We start from the raw sequence: 22,947 nt of genomic DNA on the forward strand, positions 1-22,947 counted from the left end.
AAAAACTATAGAAAAACAAGCCCTTACCAACAATGCAGTTCAAGAAAGAGATAAAATATTTACTAAATAAACTAAAGTAAAAAAATCAAATCAATCAAAAAGTAACACAAGTAATGTACATAACAATAACGAGGCTATATACAGGGGGTACCGGTACCGAGTCAATTTGCAGGGGAAAAGCAGTGTAAAAACAAAGGGGGGGGGGGGGGGGGGTCAATGTTGTAGCTAGTCCGGGTGGCCATTGTATTAGTTGTTCAGCAGTCTTATGGCTTGGGGGTAAAAGCTGTTAAGGAGCCTTTTAGTCCTAGACTTGGCTCTCCGGTACCGCTTTCCTTGTGGTAGCAGAGAGAACAGTCTATGACTTGGGTGACTGGAGTCTTTGACAATTTTATGGGCCTTCCTCTGACACCGCCTAGTATATAGGTCCTGGATGTCAGGAAGCTGGGCTGTACGCACTACCCTCTGTAGCGCCTTACGGTCAGATGCTGAGCAGCTGCCATACCAGGCGGTGATGCAACCGGTCATTATGCTCTCGATGGTGCAGCTGTAGAACTTTTTGTGGATCTGGGAATCCATGCCAAATCTTTTCAGTCTCCTGAGGGGGAAAGGTGTTGTCGTGCCCTGTTTAGTTTGTTGGTGATGTGGACACCAAGGAACTTGAAACTCTTGACCCGCTCCACTTCTGTCCCGTCAATGTTAATGGGGGCCTGTTTGGCTCTCCTGTTCCTATAGTCCACGATCAGCACCTTTGTCTTGCTCACATTGTGACACATCATTTGAGCTACAGCCTTGGTCTTTTTGGAAATTGAACTCAGATCTTACTGTCATGACAATCGTCTCCCCCCACCGTCTCCCCACCGCCCCCCCTTTAAAGGCCATAAATCATGCGCTATGATCATATTCATAGAGTATGCAACTTCGGTCAAGTCAAACATTTTGTACGCATGAAAATGGTACACCCTGATGGTCATTGTGAAGTAATGCTTTTCCTTCTCCATCCACATTACCTTGTATGCATCCTCCACATGCATCGTTGATCTAGCTCGTTGTTTACAATAAGTACATGGGAAAATAAGTTGGAAGTTTCCTAAGCTGTCTGTGCCTTATATATACAACTCCATAACTTGAAAGCCCTGAATGCTAAGGGCATTTTAAGGCTTGGAAATCTGTTCAGCCATTTTGGCACAGTGGCTCACTACCCCAACCAGACTCAACTGGTTTCCAATGGCCAAGCTCTGATGAAGGCCTTGAAGGCCGTTACATAAAGCTTAATAAAGAGCACTGATACTAGCAAGAGCAGTGTGTGGGTTTCTTGTTTTTTCTCAAGTGGCCAAGAGACGTCATGTAATCTCCTACTGCTATCTAGTGTACGAAATGCAAATCCGATAGGGGATATATTTATATAAATGGATAGGTAGAGACTTCAGGTTTCTCCTCGTATGTATATCATTCCTGCAAGTCGGGAAATGAAGGCGTTGCACAAGTCCAGCACTTTTAAAATGGCTATGTTCCTATGGTAATTTGCACATGTTTAGAGCGACCCATTAGGTCAAATATTTAAAACCTAAACTTTTAAATATCTTATTCCCCAACATTAGGAGGGGAATAATTGGGGGGACCCTCTCCCCACCCCCGAAGAAGAAAACGAACAAAAAAAAACAGTTTGTCAGTTTTTTTGTGCCTGCTGTATCTCGGGCTCTGTATTAGTCAGATCTAACTCCCCTGTCTCTGAACCTAGCAGCTCCACTTACAATATGGCATATGAAATGGGAGACTAAAGATGACAACAAACACAATCTCATCACGCTGTGATGTTCTCAGATGGATTTAGAGCTCTCAACATTAAAAAAATGCTAAATAATTTCATTAAATTTAATCAAGACCACTTTCTCTTGATCACAGAGGGACAAAGCTTAAAGCTGAAGTTGTAACGAGTCAGCCGGGAAGAAAATACTATGTCATCAGTTATATGAAATGCTGACAATTTTGTAGTCACTAAGTATGATCACATTTATTTTACAGTTATTATTATTATTATATATTTTATTTCACCTTTATTTAACCAGGTAGGCTAGTTGAGAACAAGTTCTCATTTACAACTGCGACCTGGCCAAGATAAAGCAAAGCAGTTCGACACATACAACAACACAGAGTTACACATGGAATAATCAAACATACAGTCAATAATACAGTAGAAAAAGTCTATATACAGTGTGTGCAAATGAGGTAAGATAAGGGAGGTAAAGACAATAAATAGGCCATGGTGGCAAAGTAATTACAATTTACCAATTAAACACTGGAGTGATAGATGTGCAGAAGATGAATGTGCAAGTAGAGATACTGAGGTGCAAAGAAGCAAGATAAATAAATAAATACAGTATGGGGATGAGGTAGTTGGATTGGCTATTTACAGATGGGTTATGTACAGGTACAAGTGATCTGTGAGCTGCTCTGACAGCTGGTGCTTAAAGCTAGTGAGGGAGATATGAGTCTCCAGCTTCAGTGATTTTGCAGTTCGTTCCATAATAATGGTGAAATATTATAGTAAGTTGTTTCTAATTTGAATGTTACTATATTTACAAAGCATTTCAATCAATTCAAGCCCTATTCCACCACTTTTGTTGAATAGGGAAAAAACAAGATTTTTCATAATTTCATATTTGTATCATATTTGTACTGTGCACTTGAGCTTTTGTCCTCTACACCTCAGCAATTTATATATTTACAAGAAATTGAATGTTTCTAACAGCATAAGCAATACTAGTTATTGTTTACTGCCCTTTCATGATAAATTAATTATTTTGGGTATGTATATTTAGGTGGAAATCTACAAAATATTTAATTAAACACATATAAAAGAGTCTTTAAATTAGATCAGCTCATTTCCAGCCAAAGCCAAGCCAGAGCACTTTCTGCCTGTTAAAAAATAAACTACTGTACTACTGGGTTTCACAAATCATTGAGTTTAAATATACAATGAATGTGGTGAACAGTAATGTTTCCAGTCCATCAAGCCCAGTGGAGCTCAGGCGTGGAGTCAGGTGTGCCCCGTGGAGGACAAAGGAGAGGCCTGGGGAGGATATGGGGAGGACAGAGGGATGTAGTGTGGGGTCATGATGGGGCTCTTCCTGCTCTGCAGCGGCAACCCCTTGAGCTCCAGAGGCCAGGGCCTGATTACTGTGTTGGGACCCAGCCGCAGAGCATTTTCATTAGGAAGAGGGCCAAGATCATCCAGGAAGGTTCCGGCCCATTAATACATTTGAAACGGCAAATGAAAGGGGCGAGGAGGGGACTGGGGGGGCTATTTTGAAAGGGGAGAGCCCTGCGGAACGCTGTGGAACGGACAGCCATGAGAGCCTGAGTGAATAAATACCCCAGGATCATCGTAAATTCATTCAGTTTTTTCCCCTTCTCTTTCTCCTCTAAGATCTGCAGCCAATCTTCCTGCAATTTACAATAAATTGTTTACAAAATCCTTGTCGATCCTACCACTGGGAATCCATTCACAAAACTGAGAGAGAGTATGGAGGTTGGGGAGGATGGGGGGAGTTGCGAGCGGAGGAGTACAGTGTAAGAGTTCTGTTTTGGATGGGGTGTTGTTTGGAATTGAAGCCAGCTACGTCATCTGCATCCTGTTATGGAGAAATTATTTATTTTCATACAACAGAGGGTGAATCATGAAGACCAATAGGATCCTATTGTCACGTTCGTCGTAATGTGGAAGAGAGGGGGACCAAGGCGCAGCGTGATCTGAATACATTCATCTATATTTAATGAAACGAAGAACACTAAACAAACTATACAAAAACAACAAAACGAACGTGAAACTATATATCAAAAGTGCCTGACACCTGCCTCACAGGCAACTAACATATAGACAATCACCCACACCCCACAATGACAAAACAGGCTACCTAAATATGGTTCCCAATCAGAGACAACGACTAACACCTGCCTCTGATTGAGAACCATATCAGGCCAAACACAGAAACAGACAAACTAGACATACAACATAGAATGCCCACTCAGATCACACCCTGACCAAACAAAACATATAAACATACAAAGCAAACTATGGTCAGGGCGTGACAGTACCCCCCCCCCCCCCCCCCCCAAGGTCCGGACTCCGGCCGCAAAACCTGAACCTATAGGGGAGGGTCTGGGTGGGCATCTGTCCGCGGTGGCGGCTCTGGTGCTGGACGTGGACCCCACTCCACCATAGTCTTAGTCAACTTTATTGGCGTCCTTTGAACGGCAACCCTCTTGAAGGGCCCTACTGGACTGAGGGGCGCCTCTGGACTGAGGGGCAGCTCCGGACTGACGGGCGGCTCAGGACTGACGGGCGGCTCCGGACTGACGGGCGGCTCCTGACTGGCTGGCGGCTCCTGACTGGCGGGCGGCTCTGGCGGCTCCTGACTGGCGGGCGGCTCTGGCGGCTCCTGACTGGCGGGCGGCTCTCGCGGCTCCTGACTGGCGGGCGGCTCTGGCGGCTCCTGACTGGCGGGCGGCTCTCGCGGCTCCTGACTGGCGGGTGGCTCCTGACTGGCGGGCGGCTCCTGACTGGCGGGCGGCTCTGGCGGCTCCTGACAGATGGGCAGCTCAGGCGGCGCTAGACAGACGGGCAGCTCAGGCGGCGCTGGACAGACGGGCAGCTCAGGCGGCGCTGGACAGACGGGCAGCTCAGGCAGTGCTGGACAGACGGGCAGCTCATTCGGCACTGGACAGACGGGCAGCTCAGGCGGCGCTGGACAGACGGGCGCACCAGTAGGGAGGAGACGGAGAGACAGCCTGGTGCGTGGGGCTGCCACAGGACCCACCAGGCTGGGGAGACCTACAGGAGGCTAGGTGTTAGGAGGAGGCACCTGAAGGACCGGGCTGTGGGGGAGCACTGGAGCTCTGGTGCGCAGCCTTGGCACCACTACCCCAGGCTGGATAACTACTCTAGCCCGGACCCTCCAGAGTGCAAGCACAGGTTGAACCGGGCTGTGGGTAAGCACTGGAGATCTAGTGCCTACTACGCGCACCTCTCCCTTAGGCTCCACTCCCACATTTGCCCGGCATGAGCGGAGCGCAGGCATAGGACGCACTGCACCCTCCCAGCGCACGCAGAGCCGGCGCAGGATACCCTGGACTGAAACGGCATACCGGCGACCAGACACGCTGAGCAGGCACCATACGCCCTGGCTGGATGCCCACACTTGCATGACACTTTCGGGGGGCTGCCCTATAGCGCACCGGGCTATGGGCACGTACTGGCGACACCGTGCGCTTAACCGCATAACACGGTGCCTGACCAGTAACGCACTGCTTATAATAAGCACGAGGAGTGAGCTCAGGTCTGCTACCTGGCTTAACCACACTCCCCGTGTGCCCCCCCAAAAAATGTTTTGGGGCTGCCTCTCGTACCTGTCGCGCTGCCGTGCTGCCTCCTCATATCGGCGCCGCTCAGCTTTCGCTGCCTCCAGCTCTGCTTTGGGGCGGCGATATTCCCCAGCCTGCGCCCAGGGTCCTTCTCCGTTTAAAATCTCCTCCCATGTCCAGGAGTCCTGAGATTTCGGCCGCTGCTGCTGCTGCCCGTTACCACGCTGCTTGGTCCTTTTTTGGTGGGTGATTCTGTCACGTCTGTCGTCTTCCTCCTCGTCTGAGGAGGAGAAGTTTGAAGGATCAGAGGACCAATGCGCAGCGTGGTAATTGTTCATCTTATTTAATGGAAGTGAACAACTCAAAATACAAACACAACAAAGTGAAAACCTAAACAGTTCTATCTGGTGCAGACACACAAAGACTGAAAACAACCACCCACCTCACTCAATGACAAAACAGGCTACCTAAATATGGTTCCCAATCAGAGACAACGACTAACACCTGCCTCTGATTGAGAACCATATCAGGCCAAACACAGAAACAGACAAACTAGACATACAACATAGAATGTCCACTCAGATCACACCCTGACCAAACAAAACATATAAACATACAAAGCAAACTATGGTCAGGGCGTGACACCTATTGTGCATTTACACTTGATATTAGCTCAGAGTGATCAAAGCAACTACATCCATTTGATACTGTACGATGACACTGACAGATGTTTGCACAAAGCTGGGATACAGCAGATATGTTTTTGAGGTCTACAGGCCTGGATTCAATATAAACAATAATTTCCATGCAAATACTTTGTATTTTCCATAGATTTCCATTATATTAAAGAGGATACGTCGAAAAATCTCCACTGCAAGCACTGGTTTGGCAAAACATTTGGGACATTAAAGGTCAAATGTATTACATTTAAGGTTAACTGCTAACCTACCCTGGTGTTCTTTTGTATATATGATATTTCCCCTGCTTGTTACAGCACTAACAATATTAAGCCACAGACAGAGTACTCTAGGAGAGAAGAAAACTCTTCAGGTCAGTTTCCAGACTAGTTAATATTTCATCTTGTATACTGTATGTGGTATAATGACTGCTATTGATTTCTCATCTCTTATTAATGCAGTCTGGTGCCAGAACAAAATACTAATTACATCCATCCTACTCCATTTTTCATGTTCACTTCTTCAATTACCCTAACGAAGTGAGAGCATGTCTCAATTCCTGAGTTTGTTAACTGAGGCTGCAGTGTTTTACAATGTACCATAATTTTGCAAATCTAACCTATTAATAATGTTTATGGTGTTTGCTCCCCACAGATACTGCCTGGGTTGTGATAGCTGGACTGCAAGAATCCAAACTTGACCCTCTCCATTGGATGACCCAGCAGTACACACCGAGTGACTTCCCCAATAGCCAGAAACTGACCAGCTTAGCAAGTGTAGAAAAGAGATGTGAAGTGTTGCTGCCTGTTCCCCGCTGTAGCGTGGCAGCAGTGAAGCACTGGTGGTAAGTACTGAGCAGTAATCTGGAGGTGAAAGAAACGCACACCTGTTTAGGCGAGGTGCTGGCTAGCGGAGTAGAACACTAGGAGCTCAGATGCAATAATTTAATAACCTAATAACCAATGTTTCGACAGACAAGCTGTCTTCATCAGGGTATAATGAGCAGTACTCAGGGAGTAGGAAAGGAAAGATGCTCTGCTGTCTGCTCTGAGACTTGGAAGATAGGATGGCAGGCCCTGCCAACACAGCTGTCCGGATTGCCAGTCACTCAGCGAATGATGCTCCCCGCTCGCCGACATCACAGCACCTGCAAATCTTTCAACATGGCAGCCGGGCACACCAGGACACAAAGCTGTAAACGAACCCTGGAAAGACAGGCTCCAGCTCAGTGGTGTGCTGGTGGAGTGTGAGGGCTTTACACATCACTGTCAGGGAGAAGATGAGATTTGTAAAATCACCCTTTCTTTTAAATGCTATGGAATTTCTTTGTCAATGCCTTGACTGAGTCAGGAATGTACATTTTGATGAAGTCTTATCGACCCATTTCATTGTAAAAAGCCCAGTGCAGTTTCCTGTGTTTTATATATATTTCCACACTATGAGTTTGGAATAATACAGTGAAATTGTGAAAATGATGATTAAAACCTTTTAGTGTAAGAGCTGTTTGAAAAGACAGCCTGGAATTTCAGCCTGTTTTGTTGGGATGGAGTTCTGGCCTGCTGGTGACCACCAGGTTGTAAGTAGGTTAATAGACCAATAAGAAAGATAGTTCTAAACCTCTCTGCCAATAACAGCTTGTTTTCCCCTCCACACTCAGACCACTCCCAGACTATCACAGTAAGGTACTAATTTGTTACCCAGAAATTATTTGATAATGAGATAATAATGGCTGCACAATTGGCCCAGTGTCGTCCGGGTTAGGGGTGGGTTTGGCCGGGGTAGGCCTTCATTGTAAAATAAGAATTTGTTCTTAACTGACTTGCCTAGTTAAGTAAAGGTTAAATAAATAAAATAAAACATTAATAAACTTTGATCTAGAGATTTAATCAAAAGTTGGACCATTCCGATGAGGACAGTCCTTCAACCAATATAATTTTATGAAAAAACTTGCTATGAAATGGTTTCATACACAAAGTGTGAGCAGATTCCTAGACCACCCTACTATGACGTGCCACATGTACTCAGACTCTAAGACATTGGAGGGAAGAAAGAAAAAAAATCTAATCAGTTGAAGTTCTGAACAGTGTAATTTGGTCAATTGTTAATAACTTGCTGGGCGCCAGGCTTGCAAAATCTATTTTGTGATGAAGACAGTGGAGAGACTTTACGAGCAGCCATTTCTCTTGCGCCAGGTTTTTGTTTACACTTTCATTATATCTCTACTACATTATCTGACGCCTCGATCTCGTTTTCAATCTCACGACTGGGTTTTAATCTCCTGACGCACTCCGCAGCCCAGTCGCCTTGCCGGCCTGTGCCACAGCGGAGGAATCGGAGAGGGGTTATATTACAGCACATGAATCAAGGCAAAAGAAAATGCACTCCAGACGCTTTTAGATAGTTTTAATTTATGGCAGAGGGCTGCGGATACAAAAAATGCAGTTCATGTAATCTGATCACTTGATTCAATGCCAAATTTATGAGCAATCTGACTCTAGCTGGCAAAGTGACTAGATCTAAAAACAGAGCCTGTGACCTAAAGTTGTTTAGATTATATTCTGAGACAGAAACCTAGAAACCTATATTAATACTACTACTAATCACAATAAGATCATGTTAATGCTATTAATAATACAAAAGTAATTCATTAAGTATTAACTTTTGATGAAGTATATGAGTTAGACGTTAAACACTAAATACACACGTGTTAATTAATTCCATCCTTGTAAAATTAAATATGGAAAGAATAAGAAAGAGTTTCTCTATTAGCGAAAACATTAATAAATTCTACTGGGTACACTAATAAATAATCACTTCCACAAATGAGACAAACTATTATTGAGATTTCCTTTCATATGTCAATTTGTATGTTGTTTCCAGGGGGATTGACTTTCTCAATGTCTCACTGTTGTGGTCCGTGTCCCATTGATGTCTCAATTGTAAATATCATCTCTGTTTCTATAGAGATTAAATCAATTGATGAGCGTTGGGTATCTGTTGTTGGACCCAATCCATTACAGTCAATCCAGCCCAGCAGGGCATTTGGTTAACACATTAAGGAGTCCACAGGCATTTAAAGCGAAGGGGAGAAGAGCATCGAGTTTTAATGCTCCAAGCCACAGAAATTAAGTCCAACTTATTACTTGATCCTTATGCCTTATGGCACGGAGAGTTGTGCACAACACTGCCAAACAAATATTTGTCTCTAAAAACACAAGTTAAAGGAGTTTCTTTTGAATCTTTTGCTCTGTTGAGCAGATGATGTGTTGCCAACAGCCATTGGATTAGCATACGACCACAGCATTTGTTCCAGCATGATGCAATGCTAAGACCCACGTAAACAATTTCTTGGTATGGCTCTTCTTCTTTTGCTGAATACTGGTATGGCTATTTCTACCCTAAATTCAACTTTGACCTCAGTCCATGAATATATATATATATATATACACTACCGTTCAAAAGTTTGGGGTCACTTAGAAATTTCATTTTTTTTCAACGTCAACAGTGAAGAGGCGACTCCGGGATGCTGGCCTTCAAGGCAGAGTTGCAAAGAAGAAGCCATATCTCAGACTGGCCAATAAAAATAAAATATTAAGATGGGCAAAAGAACACAGACACTGGACAGAGGAACTCTGCCTAGAAGGTCAACATCCCGGAGTCGCCTCTTCACCGTTGACGTTGAGACTGGTGTGTTGCAGGTACTATTTAATGAAGCTGCCAGTTGAGGACTTGTGAAACGTCTGTTTCTCAAACTAGACACTCTAATGTACTTGTCCTCTTGATCAATTGTGCACCAGGGCCTCCCACTCCTCTTTCTATTCTGGTTAGAGACAGTTTGCGCTGTTCTGTGAAGTTAGTACACAGCGTTGTATGAGATCTTCAGTTTCTTGGCAATTTCTCGCATGGAATAGCCTTTATTTCTCAGAACAAGAATAGACTGATTAGTTTCAGGAGAAAGTGCTTTGTTTCTGGCCATTTTGAGGCTGGAATCGAACCCACAAATGCTGATGCTCCAGATACACAACTAGTCTAAAGAAGGCCAGTTGTATTGCTTTTTTAATCAGAACAACAGTTTGATCAATTAGCTAATGATCAATTAGCATTGGTTAATTGATCAGTGATGGTTGCTGATAATGGGCCTCTGTACACCTAAGTATATATTCCATAAAAAATCTGCCATATCCAGCTACAATAGTCATTTACACATTAACAATGTCTACACTGTATTTCTGATCAATTTTATGTTATTTTAATGGGCAAAAATGTGCTTTTCTTTCAAAAACAAGGACATTTCTAAGTGACCCCAAACTTTTGAACGGTAGTCAAAAGTCTGAAGTTTACATAAACTTAGGTTGGAGTCATTAAAACTCGTTTTTCAATCACTCCAGAAATTTCTTGTTAACAAACTATAGTTTTGGCAAGTCGGTTAGGACATCTACTTTGTGCATGATACAAGTCATTTTTCCAACAAATCTTTACAGACAGATTATTTCACTTATAATTCACTGTATCACAATTCCAGTGGGTCAGAAGTTTACATACACTGAGTTGACTGTGCCTTTAAACAGCTTGGAAAATTCCATAAAATGATGTCATGGCTTTAGAAGCTTCTGATAGACCCATTGACATCATTTGAGTCAATTGGAGGTGTACCTGTGGATGTATTTCAAGTCCAACCTTCAAACTCAGTGTTTATTTACTTGACATCATGGGGAAAAGAAAAAAAAATCATCCAAGACCTCAGAAAAAAAATTGTAGACCTCCACAATTCTGGTTCATCCTTGGGAGCAATTTCCAAACACCTGAAGGTACCACGTTCATCTGTACCAACAATAGTACGCAGGTATAAACACCATGGGACCACGCAGCCACCATACCGCTCAGGTACGCAGCCGTCATACCGCTCATACCGCTCAGTCTCCTAGAGATGAACGTACTTTGGTGCGAAAAGTGTAAATCAATCCCAGAACAACAGCAAAGGACTTTGTGAAGATGATGGAGGAAACAGGTACAGAAGTATCTATATTCACAGTAAAACGAGTCCAATATCGACATAACCTGAAAAGCCGCTCAGTAAGGAAGAAGCCACTGCTCCAAAACCGCCATAAAAAAGCCAGACTATGGTTTGCAACTGCACATGGGGACAAAGATCGTACTTTTTGGAGAAATGTTCTCTGGTCTGATGAAACAAAAATAGAACTGTTTGGCCATAATGACCATCGTTGTGTTTGGAGGAAAAAGTGGGAGGCTTGCATGCCGAAGAACACCATTCCAACCGTGAAGCACGGGGGTGGCAGCATCATGTTGTGGGGGTGCTTTGCTGCAGGAGGGACTGGTGCACTTCACAAAATAGATGGCATCATGAGGGAGGAAAATTATGTGGATATATTGAAGCAACATCTCAAGACATCAGTCAGGAAATTAAAGCTTGGTCGCAAATGGGTCTTCCAAATGGACAATGACCCCAAGCATACTTCCAAAGTTGTGGCAAAATGGCTTAAGGACAACAAAGTCAAGGTATTGGAGTGGCCAGCACAAAGCCCTGACCTCAATCCTCTTAAAAAAATTGTGTGCAGAACTGAAAAGGTGTGTGCGAGCAAGGTTGGCCTACAAACATGACTCATTTACACCAGCTCTGTCAGGAGGAATGGGCCAAAATTCACCCAACTTATTGTGGGAAGCTTGTTTAACCCCTTACCGTGAGACTGCCTGTGTTTGTCCTTTCTGAAGACGATTCCATGAACCCATGACATTCTAGGAGCAGCAGCCTGTGAATATCTGTGTGAGGGGAGCTTGCCCTGTCGTCTCCACCTGAAATTAAGTGCAATATGAGCCCTGGAAGGGTCCCCTTTTCCATAGCCCATCTGCCTGCTGTCAAATCAAATCAAGTCAAAGTTTATTTGTCACGTACTCCGAATACAACAGGTATCTTATTGTGAAATGTTTACTTACAAGCCCTAACCAACAGTGCAATTTAACCCTTGTGTTGTCTTAAGGGTCAAAAATGACCCTCCACTATGTTTAACAGCAGAGAAAACCCACTAAAGGATATTTTTTCAACTTGATGACTTTTCCTAGAGTGACCCCAACATTAGAAAAAGTGAATCATCACCTTTGTTCATATTACCATGAAAGCTGTACACCACCAGGGTACAAAGATTGTCTAAGGGTCATTTCTGACCCGTCAGTTATAAAATCATTTACACTGCACAAAAACCACAAAGACACACACACACACACACACACACACACACACACACACACACACACACACACACACACACACACACACACACACACACACACACACACACACACACACACACACACACACACACACACACACACACACAATGAGAAATTGAGATTATATGTGCTACTGATTGAACTCAGCCAGCAGCTCCTGAGAGGAAGATCACCATGGTTGGCACAGTTAGAAAGAACAAGCCTGAGCTCCCCCCTGCGCTCCTCGCAACAAGGGGGAGAGAGGCCTTCTCATCAAAGTTGGCCTTCACTCCCACCACCACTCTAGTTTCTTACCTCCCAAAGAGGAACAAGAATGTGGTCCTCCTGAGCACACTGCACAAAATGGCTAAGATCAGTGATCGTGAGGACAGGAAGCCAGCCATCATCCTGGACTACAACCACAACAAAGGAGGCGTGGACAACCTGGACAAGGTGATTGGAACTTACAGCTGCAGGAGGATGACTGCCCGCTGGCCCCTAGTCATCTTCCATAACATCATTGATGTGTCCTCATACAATTCCTTTGTGATGTGGAACAAGATCAACCCTACCTGGATGCCTGATAAGCGGAACAAGAGGGTGTTCCTGGAGCAGCTGGGAAAAGCACTTGTAACCCCACACATTCAAAGAAGGGAGCACCTCCCCCGCACAGCAGCCTCTGCAGCACTTGTGAAAGCTGTTCAGGGGGCTGAATCTTGTCCTGATCCACCTAAGGCTGTAGCTGGGGCAGGCAAGAGGAGGAGATGCCAATCTGCCACCCAAAGAAGGACTGTAAAACAAATACTATGTGCTGCACATGTGAGAAATACATCTGCAAAGTCCATGCACACACACTTGCAGACTGTCCTACATGTGCTAATTAGAGTTGATTGATTTATGTTCTTCACGTTTTTTTGTGTGTGTCTATTATCTTTTTTTATTCTTATTTATTGTTGTTATTTATACACCTTGTGGGTGGGGGCAATGGTTGAGAAATGGGTGAAGACTTGTAATTTTGTAGTTGAATTCCTCATTGTGCAATATATAAGAATATATCGCTATGTTGCCAAAATGTTCAATACTGTTATTGTTTCCCTTCAATTAAATAATTCAAAACTACTTTCTGCACATTTCTGCTACTTTCTTAGGCTATTCAAGTGTTATCGCTTGCTAAAAAAATTATGTTTACACCTATGCAGTACCTTTAGAAATAATATTAATAATAATAATAAACCTCTACTTTAGTAAAGAAAACAATTATGACAGGTGTGTTGTAATAAAAACGAGTGGTGTCCACTGTCTTTCTGCATTGTGAAGAGGGAAACCCCAGATATTCACAAAGTTTGTCATGAATGACAGGTTATTTGTCACGCCCTGACCAGAGTTTGCTTTTTATGTTTTATATTTTGGTTGGTCAGGGTGTGATCTGTCTGGGCATTCTATGTTGTTTGTCTGGTTTGTCTATTTCTGTGTTTGGCCTGATATGGTTCTCAATCAGAGACAGGTGTTTTGCGTTGTCTCTGATTGGGAACCATATTTAGGTAGCCTGTTTTGTATTGTGGGTTGTGGGTTATTGTCTATGTGTAGTGTTTGTGTCAGCACTAGTTTTCATTAGCTTCACGTTCGTCGTTTATTGTTTTGTATTAGTTTGTCAAGTGTTCTTCATTTTCGTCTTCGTTAAATAAATCAAGTATGTATTCATTTCACGCTGCGCCTTGGTCCTCCTCTCTTCAACGTTACGACGATCGTGACATTATTTCTTCATGCAAGTTATATTTGGGGTTTTAAATTCAATTAAGCTGCTTTATTTTAGGGGTTTAGTGAAGGCGGATAATTTTTTACCCTTAGGACAAGGGGAGTATACAGAATGTTAAGACTACACAAGGGTTAAATAAAAAATAGGTATTAGCTAAACAATAGATAAGTAAAGAAATTTAAAAAACAGTAAAATGACTGTGAAAATAACAGTAGCGAGGCTCTTTACAGAGTCAATGTGCGGGGGCACCGGTTAGTCTGGCTAATTGAGGTAATATGTACATGAATGTATAGTTAAAGTGACCATGCAAAGATGATAAACAGAGAGTAGCAGCAGCATAAAAGAGGGGTTGGGGGGGGCACACACAATGCAAATAGTCTGCGTAGGCATTTGATTACCTGTTCAGGAGTCTTATGGCTGGGGGTAAAAGCTGTTGAGAAGCCTTTTGGTCCTAGACTTGTCCTGTTCTCCTCAATGGACACATTCCTGCTCTCTTCTCCATAGAGAGACACCAACAGCACCAGGGCAGGAAAGACAGAACACGTTGCTTTAAGCCTCTTCCTTATTCTCCTGTCCTTGTCGCCTTACCTTCATGACCTCCGATCTCAAAGCACTTGAAAGGTCATGGCAATCAGGTGGCAGCCTATCCATGCTTTTTACCTATCAGTGATGATCCAGAGAACAGGGATATTTCAGAGTATTGGGACACAAGCAGATGCTTTTAGAGACCTAGCAAAGAGAAGGGCAGAGAAAAAGCCCTAGAGACTTAGCAATAAATCCATTCCTTTGTTTCCATTTAACGAACAGCATTCATGTGAGTAATTGTCACAATCACCATTTCAAACTGGGATCACAAAACTCCAGTTAGAATATAAACACAACCTCAAGCGTAAATCAGAATAGTGTCTATCAAACAGAGTCAGGCGCAACAGTGTTTTGGCATGTGCATGATGAGTGTCCATGCACTCATGTTCTTGTTTACAATTAACTGAGTTCACTTCTACCCATGATCCCTGTCACCACCTCTCCGTTTCTGCATAGCTCTGCTCTGTTTCATATCAAGTTCCAAGACGCAGTTTTACTAAACTTCTCAACTGACACGATTCCATTAAACAAAGAAGAGACATCCATTTTCGTCTCTCTCTTTACTTTTTCCACTGCGTGTGTTGAAATAGTTGCAAGGATTTGGGGTTGATTGGTTCTTGCAAAGCAACAGAAAGCAAAAAAAACACTTTTTGGATCTTTAAGAAATGATTCACGGCTCCAGTTCAGAGGAGTGCTCATGTGATGGGCTGTGACAAGTGTGTTGCTCTGAGCGAGTCCCTGCCAGCTGGGTAGATTGGCTCTGCCTTCTCTGAGACACCATTAGTGCTCAGAACTACTGTGGAACCAACCACTCCCCCTCGTCAGAGTCGTCACACTCCAAGAGGAACAGAAGAACCGCTAAAGTTTCTGAGATTTTGAAGGAGTCAAGTTCGTTTTGAAGACTCGCCGAAGTACTCTGCTGTAGATGATCTGAAATCTGAAGCTCGCTTTTGACTAGATCATGCCAAGAGCTTCAGCATAAGCTCCTATTTGTAGTTGAAGGGGTAAAATAAACACTTGATGTTTGTTGTTTTGCTGTAGGATTCCATTAGGTGCTGTAGTGGCCAGCCTAGACCCTGCCTTCTGATTGGCTAGGAATTCCATGAGTCTGGCTGGAGACTCAAACCCAGAGAAATGCATTCATTCTAATAGGGAGGGAAGACGTCAAAACTTCAAGAGGGTTCAATTGAGCATGGAGAGGGTTCATATTGCACACAAATATACTCATAGGAATGTATTATTTGGCGGGGTGTTTATTGTCCATTAATCAATTTAAAGAGCCATCGCTTTCATTGAATTCATTGAAATCATGACAACAGTGATTCTTTGCAAATTTGTGAATGCTTCTTCAAGAGACAAAAAAAAGAAACTGGGTTGCTTCTACAGTACATGGTTGATACAGAAAGTCTTTAGAAAAAGGATTGTAAAAATGGTTTGATGACTGTTTTGAGGTTATTGTCTGTAATTGCTCCATCCTTGGTTGCATGGTCCAGACAGATGCATGAATGCTTTTTATGTATTCAGAGATGATGACATGGATCTCCTTCCTTTTTCAGAGGCGATTTCGGGAGGTTAACCCAAGCCACCTCTAATGACCCTGCATTTTGCTCTCATGCATGTATTAAGATAAGTCTTTGTACCTTTTGCCTATGATTCAACCGCCTACTAGGCCCCAAGCTTATCAGATGAGCTTGGGTGTGGTAGTTGTGGGCAGCCCAAGACCGAGGGACTATAATGGGGGGAGAGGGTTCAAACGTTTGTAGAATGTAAATTATTGAGCAAAGCTTGCTTGGAGAATTGTGTAAATTAACCCAGTTACATACAATAACAGTCAAAAGTTTGGACACACCTACTGATTCAAGAGTTTTACTTTATTTTTACTATTTTCTACATTGTAGAATAATAGTGAAGACATCACAACTATGAAATAACACGTGCAATCATGTAGTAACCAAAAAAGTGTTAAACAAATCAAAATATATTTTTTATTTGAGATTCTTCAAAGTAAGCACCCTTCGCCTTACAGACAGCTTTGCACACTCTTGGCATTCTCTCAACCAGCTTCATGAGGAAGTCACCTGGAATCCATTTCAATTAATAGGTGTGCCTGGTAAAAAGTAAATTTGTTGAATTTATTTTATTCTTAACGTGTTTCAGCCAATCAGTTGTATTGTGACAAGGTAGGTGAAGATAGGCCTATTTGGTAAAAAACCAAGTCCACATTATGGCAAGACCAGCTCAAAAAAGCAAAGAGAAATGACAGACCATAATTTCTTTAAATGTCAAGAACTTTTAAAGATTCTTCAAGTGCAGTCGCAAAAACCATCAAGTGTCAATAAGAAGGAGAGACTTGCTTGGCCCAAGAAACACGAGCAATGGACATTAGACCGATGGAAATCTGTCCTTTGGTCTGATGAGTACATATTTGAGATTTTTGGTTCCAACCACTGTGTCTGTGTGAGAAGCATGAAGCATAGAGGAGGAGGTGTGATGTGGGGTGGCTTTCCTGGTGACACTGTCTGTTATTTAAGCAGCATGGCTACCATGGCATTCTGCAGCAATACGCAATCCCATTTGGTTTGTGCTTAGTGGGACTATCATTTGTTTTTCAACAGGACAATGACCCAACACACCTCCAGGCTGTGTAAGGGCTATTTGACCAAGAAGGAGAGTGATGGAGTGCTGCATCAGATGACCTGGCCTCCACAATCACCCAACCTCAACCCACCTGAGATAGTTGGAGATGAGTTGGACCAAAGAGTGAAGGAAAAGCAGCCAACAAGTGCTCAGCATATGTGGGAACTCCTTCAAGAATGTTGGGAAAGCATTCCAGATTAAGCTGGTTGAGAGAATACCAAGAGTGTGCAACGCTGTCATCAAGGCAAAGGGTGGCTACTTTGAAGAATCTCAAATATAATATGTTTTTTGACTTGTTTAACACTTGTTTGGTTACTACATGATTTCATATGTGTTATTTCATATTTTTGATATCTTCACTATTATTCTACAATGTAGAAAATAGTAAAAATCAACAAAAACCCTTGAATGAGTAGGCTTGTCCACATTTTTGACTGGTACAGTATACACAGGTTCTCCAAATCCTTCAGCCTGGAGGAGGGTCTACACAGAAACCAAAAGCAATGGTAACATCAATCAGACATTCTCTATGAGTAAACATGTTTTTCTGGACAACAATGTTTACATCTGAACAACAGAATCCACACAACCATAAGGCAATTATTTCTTCTTTCTTTTCCACATATTGTGAGAACCCCCTCAACACAATTAGCAATGGGTCGAAATAGCCTCCAGTAAACCATTTCCCAAGTCTAGCCTTTCCTCACCTTCAGTCAGCAGTTCCTAATCTCCTTTTACACTGTGAGAGGGAGAACTGTTAGTGTCCCTCAGCAGGTGATTGATCCATCTTATCATGCTGTTGTAGTCTGCCCCGCAGCATTCTGGGTTGGCCATGGCGTGTGTTGCGATCACTATTCGGGGGATAGTGGAATGCAGGTTACTTACTGACCACTCACATGTGACTCCCATACAGGGTTCAACTGAGTGCATTGGAGAGCACCTTCAGGTTCAAAAACAGGACTGCCAGCTAGCTGGTGATGGGGATTGAGGCTGCCTGCTCCTGTCTAAAACTGATTGGCCTTCCAATAACCTTAGCCCTGAGATTATAACCCTGAAACACAAGGGTTTGGGCTATTTGCTGTCGCCCCAATTTTTTTTGTGTCTAATGGATGTCAATCTTTGAATGTGAGCATCCTGCATTGCAGGATGAAATGTTTGACACGCACTATTTGAGACACTCTACCTTGGTATTTCAACCAGTGCATGGCAATTATTCAAGTTGACAGACACCCGTTTATAAGGCCTCTTTTAGTTGCACTATGTTTTGAGTCATGGCATACCGAGACCAGCAGGCCTAACAGGGCCAAATGTGGCAGTATAATCATGCTGATAGGATCGGTGACAGACAAATGCCCAACAAATCCTTTGGTAATTAGACCCAGGCTGGGATAAAAGACACCAAGACACCTCCATTCCACCACCCCTTCCCACCATTTCGGTTCAAGCCTTCACATCAGAGAGCCTTCCAAAAGCGTCTCTGTTCTAATGCCCCCCCCCCCCCCCCAACCCACCCATACACCCCTTTCTCTACATATTGTCCATCACGTTCCTCCACAACAGCCAGCAGTTTCATCAAAGATGATCCAGTATCACAACAATGTTATTTTACAAAAGATGGATTTCCTATTTTGGTAAATCTAGTAAAGATTTACAAGCAGTTAGCATTCTAATAAACATGGTGTTGTAGAAATTCTAAGTAGTCAATAAAATACTACCAAATATTTTTAAAGATCTACAATAAAACCCAAACAATGGTGAAATTGGCCCAGCGTCATTCGCGTTTGGCTGGTGTAGGCCGTCATTGTAAAGAAGAATTTGTTCTTAACTGACTTGCCTAGTTAAATAAAGGTTACATTAAAAAAATATAAATAAAAAATTGTTATTTTCTCCTCTCTCTGTTGTCTATCCAAGCAGAACCTGGTGATCCATCCAGCGAACCTGCAGACCTTGAAATGTAGATCTGAGAGGTGCTGAGTACAGATGACAGCTGTCATACCTCTCGCTGCCATAAAGAAGTGAAACGGAGGGAAGGAGAAAAAAGAGAAGCAGCAACTTTAATACTTTTGTGTTGAAGACACTAGGATTTTTTGGGGGGGTGTAGTGCAGAACTCTGCTACTCAGCATAAAACGTGACGGATGATGAAGAAATAAATAAGGTTGGTGAGTGACCACTTGAAACGCTCCTCCTGTGCTGCGGGGTATACTGCTTCCTTTTTTAGATGCTAATATACTGCTGTGATAGCAACACCAAATGAAGGGGTCCTCCAGAGCCTTTGATACAGATTATCCCTCCCTGCATCTTTTTCCTTGGCTGGCACAATAAGGCAGAATCCCTCAGAGAGTCAACGAGGCTCTTTTGTTGCAGGCTGACCTGGAGGCACTGAGCTGAGGAGCTGTTAATATAAGTATCTGGCTGATACGGTACGTACCGTCGCTGAAGCATGTTTTGTGCATTAGAAATTGATGATGCTGCTATAATCTGGCCTAACTGCACAGACACTATAGAAGGCCTCTCAAAGGGATAGTGGCATGCACTTTAGGTCATCAGGGGACATGGTTGTATGCAGAAAGGACAGAAATGTGGTGAAACGTCATATGAATGCACTATTCTCTGTGTACTGAGGGGTAATTCTTATTTAACTATTTAACTAAGTCTTACCATATAATCTTTGAACTTTTTTACCCTACTTTTTGCCATATAGATTTATCAAACAAACTCCTCAATGGTGCCACTTCCTTATGAAAACCAGTAGGAGTAGATAGTCTACGGTCCTGCCAGCCGTTCCGTTTCCTCATTCTTCTAGGTGGGCTGGCCGTGGCCCTCAGGGCCCCTGAATAGATGAGTGTCTGTGTGACTTAACAGGGTCAGGGTAAAGGGTGGCTTTGTGGTCCAGGTTTTTTTGGGGTGCGTAGGAGAACTTCAGGGAGTCTCCGGGCAGGAAATGGACAGGAGGGGTTCAAAATGAGCAATGGGGAGCTGGAGGTCAAGAGAAGAAAACAATCCTCAGAAAGCACAAAACCTTATTGGGTTTCATTTTAATAGCGCAGGGCGATTTTTCTCCCTTTGCGCTATGCACTGGCCCAGCCATTAGGGCCTCACTGTAGAATGTGTAAACCTCCTGCTATTAAAGCCACAATTTGCGGTGTCAGTTCCTATGAGCCAAACCTATGGCTGCCCCACAACCTCTCCACCACCCCTCCTTCAACTCAGGGTCTTTTCTCTCCTTTTGTAGCAACTTTCAGGCCACAATAACCATCATCAGTTAGCGGAGGAAGCTCCATTACACTTCCCCTGCTCTGCTCTCCGCAGCCTCAGTCCTGCATTAAGCTAATATTATCTAATCCCAGAGTGGCTCAGCCCCTCGCAACACCCCATCAATTATTCATCTCCCATGCAGCTCACAGCTAATGTTCGATTTCAATTATTTAAACACATCTTCATTTATCAATAAACATAAATGTTAAACAAAGAATGCTGATGAGAAGCATGAATTTTACTGTAAAAAGTTGATGAGATTATTTGGAAAGCGTTGCTTTGATTTATTGATGTGATATTTGTAGGTAATGTTTCAGGAAGAATGAAAAATTACACAGGGGAGAAAGGAGGAGCATCATTTGGCTGGGTCTCTGGCCATTCCTTGTGTTTGTGGTCAATACTGTCTGTCGGCAATTTAACAGTCGAAGATTAGGATATGCATTTCTCAGCCAAATATTAAAATCAACCATCGTTTTCAGCTTTCCTGTGTAAATGAATTGATTGCTGCCATAACTTAAAGAGAAAGAAATCACAATTCTCTCCCAGACAAGCACTGAAGCAGTGTTGAAAGCACCAACATATTAATCCACAGTCCCCTAGGGTGTCATTACTGGTCAATCCACCCGCAGTGGAAGAGAGTAAAATGAACCTCCGGCTCTGAGATGTCCAACCTGTTAAAATGAGAAATGAACAGAAATGAACAGACCACTCCATTGGGCCCCACACTGAAAGAGAGGTCTTATCCAGGCACAACCTTTGACAAATGGGAGAAAACAGCCAAACGTCACAGCTCTTCCAATGCAAACACATTTGGGCTATTATGGATGACCTACGGAGGCTGGAATAATATGCAACCCTTCAGGTTGAAATGAATCCCAGCTTGGGGTTAGGGGCTTGAGGTGCTTGGAGAAGGGAGCTTCGGTCTACTGCCCTCCTGTTGGCTTGTCTGACTTCACTTCACCCCATCACTCTGTGCCACTTCCACTGTGGAATGTTGGGAATGCCCCTGTCCTGTCCCCTATGGCATGGCGGAGAGAGGGATAGAGGGGACGACCTGAAAGACAATGGGAAATAATTGCAAATGGAGTTTATCTGAGGAGCAGAAGAAGATGAATGTAGGGAGGTTGCTTGGTCCCTTTCCAAAAGAGGACCCTCTTATCCAGCCCACCTGTTAAACTTTAAACTAGAGAGATGACACTAGACTCTTCAAAGCACAAAACATGGTAGGCTTTTAAAAACATGTTTTTAAAAAATCCCATTTTAGACATTTCCCACCCCTCACCACCATCATCTCCATCCCTATCCTCCACCACCGCCACCCTCCTGTCTGCAGTGTTGGGTAAACAAGGCGGAACCCTTGTCAGCGTGGCTAAGCTGGCGGCTCTTGACAGAACGCTGAATGAGTGATTTACGGTTTCAAGTGAGAAGCTTTCACAGGTAATTAACCTGGTGAAGGGTGAGCATGTGAAAATAGAGGGATCGAGGGAGAGAGAGACAAAAAACCCTCCATCACGTCACCATTTCAAGTCAAAACAGTGTGAATGGTTATGGTATCAGGGCTTGGGATACTAGCATTGGCGCCACTCATTCCTAGCAGTTGTTGGGACTGAAGGTACCAAGGAGAGTCTCTCCTTATGTCCTCACCTTCACAGTCTGGGAATATGTAAATGTAGAAATATGACTACAGTGTCTCAACACCAAGCCTGTTCCATATGTGGGTACTGTAGGCCAACAATAAGGGTGTAAGGAAGTATGGATGAAGACCCACTGGACAGATGTCTCAATGTTTCATTGCATTGCATCTTCACGTCTTATTATGGAAGGCAATATGGGACAGGGGCTAGTCAATGCAATTTAACTGACAGTAAATATATTTCGTAGCCTATGACAGCCCCCTCTTGTAAAGAATTATCTGCTAAGAATAATTATGGAATCCTGAAACCAGAATAAAATCCACTTGCATATCTGCATGAGTAATCCTGGAAGCCTGTAACGTAACCGGCTAACTGCAACCATTCGGGAAGATGTTCCCCCCTTGGGAGTGCCTAAACACCACTGACAACTTCACCCTGTGAAATGTTCAGGAAGTTGGCTGTTAAGCTGCATTTAAATATGAGCTAATCATTCCTGCTGTAAACGTCCCGACACCTAGCGTTCACACTGGGAGGTCAGGGACTGTGGGGATACGTGCGGCGGATTTGCTTTAGGTCAGAGAGAACGAAGCGAACAGAACACACACAAACATAAACACACACACTTCCCCGAGCAGCCCCATTAGCAGTTATCAAGGCTCTCCTCTTGCAGGCTCCCCAGGTTTCCACGGTAACCTGATCTGTGGTGTGCTGAAAGTCGAGTCCTCACCTGTTAGCAGAACTCACACCCACTACCCCTAACCCTAAAGGCTTCTGCATACTTGGTTTGGTTTGCTCGTAGCAGAATTTGGCTAAATG

This window comes from Salvelinus alpinus, chromosome 34 (assembly GCF_045679555.1).
Source record: "Salvelinus alpinus chromosome 34, SLU_Salpinus.1, whole genome shotgun sequence".
NCBI lineage: Eukaryota > Metazoa > Chordata > Actinopteri > Salmoniformes > Salmonidae > Salvelinus > Salvelinus alpinus.